This window comes from Rhinatrema bivittatum, chromosome 1 (assembly GCF_901001135.1).
Source record: "Rhinatrema bivittatum chromosome 1, aRhiBiv1.1, whole genome shotgun sequence".
In the NCBI taxonomy this organism is placed as follows: Eukaryota; Metazoa; Chordata; class Amphibia; order Gymnophiona; family Rhinatrematidae; genus Rhinatrema; species Rhinatrema bivittatum.
This window is the reverse complement of record NC_042615.1, coordinates 676,142,695-676,155,374: the sequence shown is the minus strand read 5'-3', so window position 1 is coordinate 676,155,374 and position 12,680 is coordinate 676,142,695.

The following is a 12,680-nucleotide window of genomic DNA, read 5'->3' as shown; positions in this document are numbered from 1 at the left end:
TGGAATCCCATTGGAGGAACCGATGCAACTGGGGTGTGGCCATCTGACTCCAGAAAATTACCTTCGGTGCTACTAGGCTGGGCTCTGTCTCTACTGCGACAGGGCTGACCACCTAATAGCTTGCTATCTGGTGAGGCCGATAAACTCCTGTGCCTAGGGCTCAGCGGGGGATTAACCCTAGGCCAGCTCCCCCGTTAACTCTCCTGATGACATTCTCCGTGGAAAACCAGGACTTTACCACCTTAGCCCTAGTGGATTCTGGGGCATGTGTGAATTTTCTCATGAAGTCTCTTGTGGACCACCTCCAAATACCTATGCTCTCTTGTCCGGTCCCATTGGTACTCTCCTCCATCCATGGGGATCCTCTGCCAGGGAAAATTACCCACATCATGTTTCTAGTGAAACTTCGTACAGGCTCCCTCTATGTCGAGCACCTGGCATTTCACGTCATCAACAAGGCCATATATCCCATGATTCTGGGATTACCCTGGCTCTAGCAGCATTCCCCTCAATTTGATTGGGCATCCCTTCAGCTGTCCTAGTGGGGCCCCGAGTGCCATAGTTCCTGTGTAGAGAAGGTGGAGACCTGGCAATGTCTCTACGCGTCCGTTTCTCTGGCAGGCTTCCTACCACAGTACACGCAATACACCGATGTCTTTTCCAAGAAGAAAGCCGATGCTTTACCCCCTCACAGGGAGTTCAACTGTGCCATTGACTTGCTACCTGGTGCCAAGCCACCTCGGGGAAGGTTGTACCCCTTTTCCCTTCCTGAGATTGTTACTTCCGATGCTGACCTCTCCTTCTAGATGCCGCGGCAAGTTGCACCACGGCCCAACAGCACACTGTGCGGCAATCGTGACAGGATGCTGCCGTGCCTGGCCCCACTTCTCTAGAGGCATGCCATGCCAACTGTCAGCCTCTTAAAGGGCCAGTGGCAGGAATCTTGCTTAGGCATCTCCTGATGATGTCAGAGCCTGGCCAATATTTAAGACTCCCTTCTTCACTCATCAGACCCCTTGGCAATGGGTCAACTCCTCCAGGGTAGTGTATTACCTGCCTTCCTGCCTTTGTTTCCTGGCTCCTGCCTTCACTGTGGTTTCCTGTGTCCATGTCTACTATCTGTGGCTCCAGTCGTCTGGTTGCCCTTGGATCTCCTTGTCTGTGGTCAATCTTCCTCTTGTCTGCTCCAGTGTCTCTTCATGTTCCTGTGCCCTCATCCTTCTACTCTTCATCATCCTCCATGAATTGATCTTCCAACCTTTGGCCTTGGGCTGGACTCCAATGCTGTTTGAACTCCATCTGCTATAAACCACTACCAGGACACCGACCTTGATTCTTCTTCATCTCCCACCATCCACGTTTGGACTCCAACCTTGATTCTTCATCTTCTACTGACCACTGCTTGGACACCGGCCTTGATTCTTCTCCACCTGCCACCAACCACTGCCTGGACACCGACCTCGATTCTTCTCCACCTGCCTTCGACCATTGCCTGGACACCAACGATGTTAGTGCTCCGCCTACCCTGCTCTCCACCTGACCCTGGCCTGCCCTCCCACTGCCCCCTCAGTGTGCTGACCTGCAGTGCTTCCCACCTGCCTGGACTTCCATCATCGCAGAGGCCCCCACCTAAGACCAGCTGGCCCCGGCACCTGAGGGCTCAACCTAAGGGGAACATGGGCTGGAATTGGCAAAGTTCCTGTTGAATCTCTGTTCCAGCCAGCTTCTCCTGCTGACAATGGGGAACTACAGGGCTCCTCCCTGCAGGTTGTGTCAAATCCACCTTGGCCTAGAAGTCCATGCATGCAGCATCTACTTGGGACAGAAAGATTAGGATGTCATCCACAAGTAATGTGATTTTATGATTCACGCCATCTATTCTTATCCCACCTATCTCATCACACTCCCTAATAGGTTTAGCAAGAGGGTCAATAACCATGTCAAAGAGAAGAGAAGACAGAGGTCATCTCTTTCTTGTTCCATTGGAGACTGTGAGGGCATCTGCCAATCTTCTATTAACCAGGATATATGCCTTAGGAGACATGTACATGGCATGTATCCAGTGGTTAAACTCTTCTGAAAATCCAAATCATACCAGAACCCTGAAAAAATAAGGCCATTGGATTCTATCAAATGCTTATTTGCATCCAAAGCAAGAACTGCACCAGATATCTTAATCATTTTAGTAATATGGAGAATATTAAAAAGCCTCTTAGTATTAGAAACAGACCACTTCCCTTTCATAAAGTCTGTCTGGTCTGGATGAATAATTTGAGGCATTATATGTTCCAGATGCAGTTGTAAAACCTTTGCTAATAATCGTAATGTCTGAATTATTTAGAGATATGGATCTATATGCCCAACCTCAAGTTCATTTCCCTTGCTTTCATAAATAAGCATGATATGGATGTCATTAAATTCTTCCATTGAATTTGGAGAGTTTCTTAAGTGTGTTATAGATCTTTAAGCATAGTATTTTTTTTTTAAAAATCAATATGATACCTATCTGGTCAAAGGCATTTACCAGACTGTAAGCTGCCTATTGCCCTCTGAATCTCTATATCAGTTATTGGAGCTTTCAAACCCCAAGTTATCTCCTCATCAGTGTTAGGAAGATTCACTTTACTTAAGAATGCTCCAATGGCAACAGGATCACAAGTTTGAGAGCTCCTGTATAAGGTTTCATGGTAGATCCTGACCAATTCTCCCATATTTTTAGCATCAGAGACTAGACCACCATTGGGGGACCAAACTTATGAATGAAAGTTCAGGAGTGTCACTTCCACAATGCTGTAGCCAACAATGTGCCCATCTTATTGCCATGCTCATAACATCTTTGTTTAAGATACCTTAATGCCTTCTCATTTTTACTGACTGGATTTCTCTAAGATGATTGGTCAGCTTAGATAGCTTCTAAAATATTTTAGCTGAGCAAGTCTGCTTGTGCTCCACTTCTAACTCAGGTTTCCTTTTTTCAACTTGGCTCTTCTCTACTATGTTGACTATTTTGTATAAGACTTGCATAACTTTTAAAACAAAGGTAGGTGGGGTTTAGAAAGGGCTGGGGGGGTGGGTTAGATAGGGGAAGAGAGGGGAAGGTGCGGGGGGGTGGAAGGAAAGTTCCCTCTGAGGCCACTCCGATTTCGGAGCGGCCTCGGAGGGAACGGAGGCAGGCTGCGCGGCTCGGCGCGTGCAGGCTGCCAATTTTGGGCAGCATTGCGCGCGCCAACCCCAGATTTTAAAGGATACACACAGCTACGCGCGTATCTATTAAAATCCTGTGTACTTTTGTTTGTGCCTGATGCGCGAACAAAAGTACGCGCGGGCATACTTTTATAAAATCTACTCCTGTATTTGTACCATACACAATGACCATGACAAATTTTAAATACAAGAGATGGCAGTGTAAACTGACATATCTTCCCTCATCATCTAATTTAGAATCTAGTATCTGTAAAGGAAGTTGTTTATGTACCAATATACAAACCCCTTTAATTTGTGAAGTTTATGACATTGCCCAGACCTGGCTGACCCAATCTCTTTTCAGTTTGTCATGCTCAACACAAAAGAGTTGAGTCTCCTGCAATAACACTATCTGGGCGTGTGATTTTTTTAAAGAAACTATAGCATCTGTTTTTTCTTAATTGAACTGGAGATCCCCCTGATGTTCAGAGAAATTATTTTAACTTGACCCATCATTGTTTGAAGTATAAGTAAATATACAGAGAGAACTACCATGTCTATCGAGTCTAATACTCCTCCCAAATCTGCCCAACAAATAACACCAGAACCCATATTAGAAAAGAATGCCAGTGTATGATCATCCAGTTTTAAAGTATAAAATACGTCACCCCCCACCAACTACCCAACTTAAAATCCTCTGATCTAAGTAAAATCAAAATATCCCAGTGCAACCTAAGCCAGGAGAGGTAAGATCAAATTTAAATTCCAGAACAAGTAAAATTAAAATATGCCAGCAAAGAACATAACTGGCATCCGAACCATAACATGCATCCAAAAAGGTATCTCCAAATAGGACTTAGGTCGAGACTCAAAGGACCCCCACAGCAAAAAACAGGCAAGAAAAAGATATTTCCTGAGCAAACCCCAAATCCCTCCCTCCAACAAGAACCTCCTCCCCCTTTGGCCACTTTTACCCTCATGCATGTTTAAAATTACTCCAATGCCCCCCACACTCCTAAAAAAAATGGAAAAATCATATTAAATGTCTGTGAAACAAATAAGTAGAACTGGTTATTATGATCTGGATCTGCAAATCCTCTCAAGCGCTGCACACATTGCACGGCCCGAGCATGTGGCGAGTTGTAGTATAATGGGAGAAAGTTCAACAAACTCCAGCACTGTTGTGAATGTGGACCCTAGGGCCAAGGGGTAGTTGGTGGTGCTACCTGCGGGGCTCCTCCCTGCAAGTCCCAACCGTCAGCAGGTGGAGCTGGCGGAAGCTGAGGCCTAACTGGCTGATGCAGCCAATTGGGCAAAACTTCGCCAGAGTAGGGCGTTTTTAACTGATTGTATAATAAAGTATCCCTATATCTAAGGTTACTGGTCTATCCATCATCTTCTTGCCTTCTGGCTCTGATAGACTGGCTTCCGGTTTGTTTCCTGGGTCCAAGTAGGGGTCAGGGCAGGTGGCAGACAAGGCAAAGTCAGGTTAAGGTTGTGGTTGGAGACAGGCGGAGTTCAGTCAGTGTCGTGGTTCAGGCAGTGGTCGAGGCAGGCAGATTTCAATCAGAAACAAAGAGAAGGCAATAAGCAGTGGCAGGCAAAGGTCAACAGCTTCAAGGTCCAATCCTAGGATCAAGCCAGATGTTCAGTTCAAGGCAGAGCCAAAAGTCCAATATGGGGTCAAAGCCAGAAGTCCAAACCAAGGAGGCAAGGAAAAAAGAGGAGGACGAAGGAGCACAGGAACAGGAGGGGACGCTGAAGACAGATGAGGAAAGACAGATTACAAAGACAAGAACTCAAGATAAACTGGACTGCCAACAGAACCAGGAAGCCAGAAACAGGAACAGGAACACAGTGGCAATGAATTTTGTCATCTGAGATGACCTATTGAAAGGGCACTGGAGAGGCATTTCAAGCAGCCTTTAATAGTGAGGGGATGATGATGTCATCAAAAGGCACCTGTCTCTGATTTACACTGTTGGCCCTTTAAATTTGGTAAATTTGGCACGCACGCACGCACCCTAAGGGAGTGGAGCCATGTCGATGGTGTGCTGTCGCCATGGCGCAGCCTTCTGCCAAGTTAGAAAACCAGCGTTGGGATATGCAGGGGGAAGAGAGGCCTGCAGGACACAGCGGACAGCTGTATCTACCTTTCGGGTCTCCCCCAGCGTCTGGCGACCTCAGAGTCTGGTCGGGGCTGGAAGTGAGTGCAGCAGCTTGTGGGAGGAGCCCGAGAGATGCCAAGTGCAACACTAGATAGATTGGCTTCTAGGTTGATGCATTATTTGAGGGGTATGGAGTATTATTGGGTACCAAATGAACTACTGAAATTCTCCCCCCTGGCTAGAAAGACCAATAATCCAGGGAGTTTAAATAGGATTAAATTTGTTTCTGATGGATTTACCTACTTAGAATTTATATGACTTTGAGAGATCTTTTCAAGATCATTTACTTCCCTCTTCTTGTTACTATATATAAGGATCTCAGGGATTGGATGGACATATTTCTTGTCAGGTCGTATTAAAATGTGTTTTACTAAAGCTTATGTATTTATTCCAGCATATCCATGTTCCACAGCACATTTTTAACACACTGAATAGTCAGATGGGGAAGTTTTATCTGGCATAATAAGGTGGCACATATCAATATGGCTACATTATGTAGATCTAAGTGTCAGAGTGATATGGGGCAGCTGGACATCAGTAGTTACTATTGGGCAGCAAGAATAACCTATGTGCGGGAGTAGTTTAACTCTGACTTCTAAGTGTTGTTTCAGTTAGAGAGGGCACAAACTGAGGGCATACAGCTCCCACTGCTCTTAACCTTGCCTAACTTATCCTCATCTGATAGGAGGATTCTTCGCAATTGCCCCATTATCACCCATACAGTTCAAATTTGGAGGAAGGTTAGTAAACATCCTGATTTTTCAGACTCTGATTTATCACATTGACTGGCATATATGTTATATATTTAAACCCCTGCTTCTTTTCTCTGATCCAAGTTATATTACTCCCTTGTTTTATTGTAACTGCATTCCTTAGCCTTCTCTTGTTTAACGTTTTTTTACTACTATTACTATTATTTTATTATTATTATTACTTAGATCAATGTTATTTATTGCCTTTTGTTCCCTATCTACTTGTTAATTGTAAACCGACATGATGCGATTTTTATCGCGAATGCCGGTATAGAAAAACTTAAATAAATAAAATAAATAAATAAATCTCCCATCACATCCCTAGCTAAAAAAGCCAAAGCTTTCTTATTGTTCCTTTTTTCCAATGTGAAATTGGCAAGCTCAGGGGCTGAAGTTTCTATGGCAAATATGGAGGGGGAATAGAATGGCTACCTTTGCTGAATTAATGGGAAAACATAATATTGACCAAAATACTCATATTTATTTATAAATGAGAAATACATTCAAAAAGTGATCGATAAAGGATGGTTCTTCATACTTCAAGTCCCCTAGAAAGGTTTCTCAACAACCCTACTCTGAAGGTGAGAGCTATTTTGCATATTTATAACTGCATCACTAATACAGATCAACTGTCAGACAGAATGTTTCTTTAATCCAAAGACGGAATGAAGACTTGCAGCTCTCACTGGATGAGGAAGATTGGGATAAAATTTTGTGACAATAAATATCAATGATCTTATTTTTGTCTATTGCATTTTTTACCCAGAAAGGTTCACAGTTTAACCCAGTAAGCTGCAAAGTATGCTGTAGTCCATCATGTTATGTTGACAATAAATCACTGTGTGCAGTGACAACCATGTGACATGGCTGTATATTATGCATATCACTAAAGGACATGGTATATCTTGTAAAAATATGTACCATGACTTTTTAATGTGTGGTCTGTTTTCTGGTGTTGCTCTCATCAATACATTTTTTTAACATTTTTCTATTAATATATAGTTGCATATTCATGGACATGCTATGAGTTTCTGACATCGAAGGCATATTATCCTGCCTGTTGCTCCAAATTTTCACATGAACATTTTGATAAAGCTACAAAGTAAGTGGTATATGTACCGGTTTATGATTCATATACCACAGAAGCATAGAAAGAATAATTTGAACATAGCAATGAAGAAACATATAGAAATGGATTACATTTCATTTACAACTTCATTTACAAAGAAAAATCACTAATTATTGGGGTCATTTATCAAAGGCTTATCACACGCCCTTTTTGCGTGCAACAGCATGCAAATTAGGGGGAGGGGAGGAGTCGGGGCAGGGATGGGAGGAGTCGGGGTGGGGAGGGGGCAGAGTCGGCAGTGTCTTCGCTGCCAGTGATAACATTACCAACGTTATCGTCGGCAGTAGCGCACCAAATAGCACCACCTTTCACAGTGGCGCTATTCGGTGTGAAAGCCAGCAGCTTTTGCAGGCCCGCCCCCCCACCCCCTGTTTTCACTGTATTCATCATTCAGCAATGAATGATGAATCCAGGCCTATGTTTGGGCTTCTAAGCTTTCTGTTTTAATGTTAGGTGAAAAAGAGGTGTGATAAGCCCAATAAGTAACTCCTGAGCATGTGTGTTTTTGTTGACTGCACTTTATGTTACCTTGGGCATCTTTTGAAAAGATTTGTCTGGTGGCCAGGCTGAGGAATGTCACAGTGACAGCCAGGCTGAGGAATGAAGAGGAGGGATATAATAACATAGAAGCATAACATAGTAATGATGGCAGAAAGAGACCAAATGGCCCATCCAGTCTTCCCAGCAAGTATCTTATGGTGGTATCTTCTGCTCCATGCAGGTTACCCCCATGTTTCTTTTAAAGATAGCAACTGCCGCTCCATGCAGTTATCCCCAAGCCATATGATAACCCATAAAAAAAAGTACTGCTAACAAAGGGGCGGATTTTCAGAGCCCTGCTCGCCTAAATCCGCCCAAAACCGGGCGGATTTAGGCGAGCAGGGCCCTGCGCGCCGGTAAGCCTATTTTACATAGGCCTACCGGCGCGCGCAGAGCCCCGGGACTCGTGTAAGTCCCGGGGTTCTCCGAGGGGGGCGTGTCGGGGGCGTGTCGGGGGCGGTCCCGGTCGTCACGGCGTTTTCAGGGCGTGTCGGCAGCGTTTTGGGGGCGGGTACGGGGGCGTGGCTACGGCCCGGGGCGGTCCGGGGGCGTGGCCGCGCCCTCCATACCCGCCCCCAGGTCGCGGCCCGGCGCGCAGGAGGCCCGCAGGCGCACGGGGATTTACGCCTCCCTCCGGGAGGCGTAAATCCCCCAACAAAGGTAAGGGGTGGTATAGACAGGGCCGGGCGGGTGGGTTAGGTAGAGGAAGGGAGGGGAAGGTGAGGGGAGGGTGTTAGAGGATTCCCTCCGAGGCCGCTCCGATTTCGGAGCGGCCTCGGAGGGAACGGGGGTAGGCTGCGCGGCTCGGCGCGCGCTGGCTATACAAAATCGATAGCCTTGCGCGCGCCGATCCAGGTTTTTTAGTAGATACGCGCGGCTCCGCGCGTATCTACTAAAATCCAGCGTACTTTTGTTTGCGCCTGAGCGCAAACAAAAGTAGGCCTATTCGCGCTCCTTTTAAAATCCGCCCCAATATTTCTAGTGGGTGATGAGCCTTCTTGAAAATTCAGACAGTGCTGCTTGAACTGCTTTGCTTATGGACTTGGCCGTAGAAGCAGACTTGTGCTTTTTCCCTTATGTCTGCACATCAGTACCCCAGACCATAAAAATCAGGGTCCATGCTCTTCGTTTGAATCCAATTGCTCTCTCTTCCTGTCATCAAAGTGGACAGTGATGTTGCAATTGTATCAAAAGCATCAAGGCTTATTGGTTAAGGGTAGTAACTGCTGAAACAACAAGCTATTCCAGTGTCCTGTAGAGATATGCATTTGTTTTCGACATTGGCAATCCATAACGTATATGTCCCTATTCGTTGTATTCGTGGGGTCACGAAACGTATGGCGAACCCCCACGAATACAACGTATCTAACAAATAAATCCCCCACCCTCATGACCCCCCCAAGACTTACCAAAGGTCCCTGGTGGTCCAGCGGGGGTCCTGGAGCAATCTCCTGCACTCGGGCCGTCGGCTGCAAGTATTCAAAATGGCGCCGATAGCCTTTGCCCTTACTATGTCACAGGGGCTACCGGTGCCATTGGTCGGCCCCTGTGACATAGTAAGGGCAAAGGCTATCGGCGCCATTTTGAATACCGGCAGTCGACAGCCCGAATGCAGGAGATCGCACCAGAACCCCCGCTGGACCACCAGGGATTTTTGGTAAGTCTTGGGGGGGTCAGGAGGGTGGGGGGTTGTAGTTAATTAAATTTAAAGGGTTGGGATGGGGGCTTTTTGGGAAAAGAATATATATGTAACTAATGAATGGATCGGGGTCCCCCGAGAATGGATGCAACGGATTTGGCTCCCCACGAATACGAATACCGAATGGGACAAATCCGTCCCTGCTGCAAATCCCTAGTGCCCTGCAAATGAAAGTTCACAGCACATAAGAGGGATGCTGGAGCAGTAAGAAACCCAACATTGAGCAGCAGGAAGCTTCCAGGCACTTTTCAAAGTGCCTGCGTTGTTGTAAAATCTGCACTTTTCAAAGTGCCTGCGTTGTTGTAAAATCTGCACATACTGTTTAGCCACAATCTTTGCATTACTTTTTGTGCAAGCACTATTTTCACAGAAAATAACATGTAAAATATGCAATCTATGCTTATAATTTTTCCTCCCTGAATGTACAGATGGCCTGAGGAAAGATTCTAAATGTGGTTAAAAATATGTGCCTTGCAAAATACCCCCACCCCCTGCATATTTTAGCCAGGTTAAGGATGGGCACAGGATAGCAACAGCTGGATGAAACACAATAAAAAATCTTCAAATAAAAAGTAAATATAAAATACCCTTTTACCCAGATAAATAAATATGTACCCTGGTAAATGGATTTTGAAAAAATTGTTCTTCCCAAATGATGTTCCAAATGATGCATAGTTATTACAGTTTTTATATAGCTTTTATTTTGTCAATTTTCTTTTGTCAGTGTCCTTTTTCTAAACAGGATTTATATACTGAAGGAGTCAAGTTTCACTCTTATTAAATCTCTTTACAGGGGAATACACATTTCAGGAAAAGTCTGAAATAGACCCATGTAGGGGTCATATTGAGTAGGCCAGTTAGTGGACAAGTTATCCTGCTAAAGTTAGCTGAATAACTTGTTCCATATATTCAGTGGGAAAAAATGTCCTACTGAATATACTTGCCTAAAATTATACTCTACATGTGGCTGGATAATGTAAAAACTTAACCAGCTAAATTTTTAAGTTATCCAGTCTTGTGTGCCCAGATAGCTTGCTACTTATCCAGATAACTTCAATAGATATCTAGATAAATAGCGCTATCAAAAATAAAACAAACAAAAAAATATAATGGAGCCTGTGGTCCAATTCTCCCCCATCCCCTCATATTTCATATATGGCCTATAACGCCATGCAGCTCCCAGCCCCCAAACCTCTCGTATATTAATGAAAATTGTGGCGGTCCCGAGGCCATGCCTCCGCCTCAACCACTTCCCTATTTAAAATAATGTGTTAATCTAGCTTTCCATCCCAGACCCTCCTACCCACCTGCAGCCCTAAATTCTTGGGCCGCAACCACTCCTGATCCCCTATCCCACCCCCTGATACCAAAACATCCCCCTGCCAGGATTGACCGCTTCACTAACCTGCTCCTGGTGATCCAGCGCTGCTTCTGTTAGCTGGAAGTATAAAATACTTATAGTTTAAGCTTCCAGCGCAGGAAGTACAAACCATGGTAGCTTATGTTTCCTGCGCTGAAAGTGTAAACTGCGAATAGTTTATGCTTCCAGCTCATCCTCTAACAGAAGCAGCACTGGATTGCCAAAATGGAACAATCTATGAGCAGACATAAGTAACATCTTTTGAGTTCATTGATGTAAAGAAATATTCAGGGCACATAAAACTGCCCTGTACTCATCTTTATTTTCAGTACTAGCCCTACGCTCCAAATTGGGTTTTGCTATTGTTAACTTATTTCCCAACAATAAAATAGTCTTATTGAACTCTGTTTTTCCAAACAACACAACATGATATCTCACTACACATGACCACTTTACTTGTTTCCCAAAACAGCAGTGGCCTGGACTTGTGTTGCTCGTTATTCTGTCCAAAATCTAACCACTTAGACTGGAGATCTTGTACAAAATCTGTATCATCAGCTAAAAAAGTAGGGAATCTCTTCAGTTGGATCCCCCTCTCAATATCTATAAGTTTTATATCTTTTCAAATTATCAAGTGGTTAGATATCTCAGCAGGTCTTGTGTCAGCTCATCACTCTAGAGAAAAAACTACTAGAAGTCAAAATATAATCAATCCTAGATAACGTCATATGAATACAAGAGACATGAGGGTAGTCTCTTTCCTCTGGATAAAGTACTCTCCAGGGCTCAAGTGATTGTTGCAGTGAATTAGAGATATGAAATCCCTGTATCATTCCCTAACCTAGCCATTCTAGTATTAGATGATCTGTCGCAACTAGGATCACTCACACAAATAGAATCACCATCCATCACTAAAGAGCCTCTCAAATGTGCCAGAGTGTAATAAGGTGGCTAAAAAACGACTAAAATATACATTTAAACATCACCTGCTCGACATGAGTGATGGAGATGACCGGGTCGTGTTCTTTTGTTGTTTCCTTTCTTTTCTCTCCTTGTTGAATTCTGGGACTTTGAGGGGCTCAGGGTCCTGAGGTGGAAAGGAGCCATCATTTTGTAGAAGCATTGAGGTACAGGCAGAGGAGGAACATTGTGCTACAGAGCAGCCTCAGGCTGTGTTGGCTGTCAAGCCGTGGGAGTGCTACTGACTCCTGTGGTGCTGGAGAGGGCGGAGCCAGTGACAAATTCCTGCAGGCCATGGAGGCAGCAGGGAGAGCCCTGGGTTGCATTCATTTAGCAGTGGCAGCCATAGAGCAGCGGCTGCTGCTCTAAAGAGACAAATTCTGGCATTCGGAGAGACCTCGTGCAAAAAGGAAGTCAAGGCCTGCTGTCCGGGCCTACGGTGATGGCACTCCCTGTTTTCGTGGCTGAACCGCATTTAGAATAAAATGTTAAACAAGGCAAAAATAAGTAAAAATAAAATTTTAAAACACACGGCCCGAGGTGGTGAAGGCTTAAAAAGGGGACCCAAGAAATGATAGCAACCCAGGGGGAAAATGGCGGTCCCAGCACCTTCATGAATAAAAGAAATATACCAAAATGAAATAAAATACATCTAGGGAGCCCTAAACTGACCCCAGATGGATTTTTAAAGTTTTAACAGCTGAAAATTCTGATGATCCTAGTGGTATTTTAAATCTTTTAAAATACACAAAACACACAAACACAAAACACTAGGGAACACATATTCAGAAATCAGGGACCTCAGGCCCAACTTTTAGCAGTAGAGATTGTACCAATTTTGTAAAGAAAGAATGAGTTTAATCATTGGTGCAGAAACATTACACAAAAT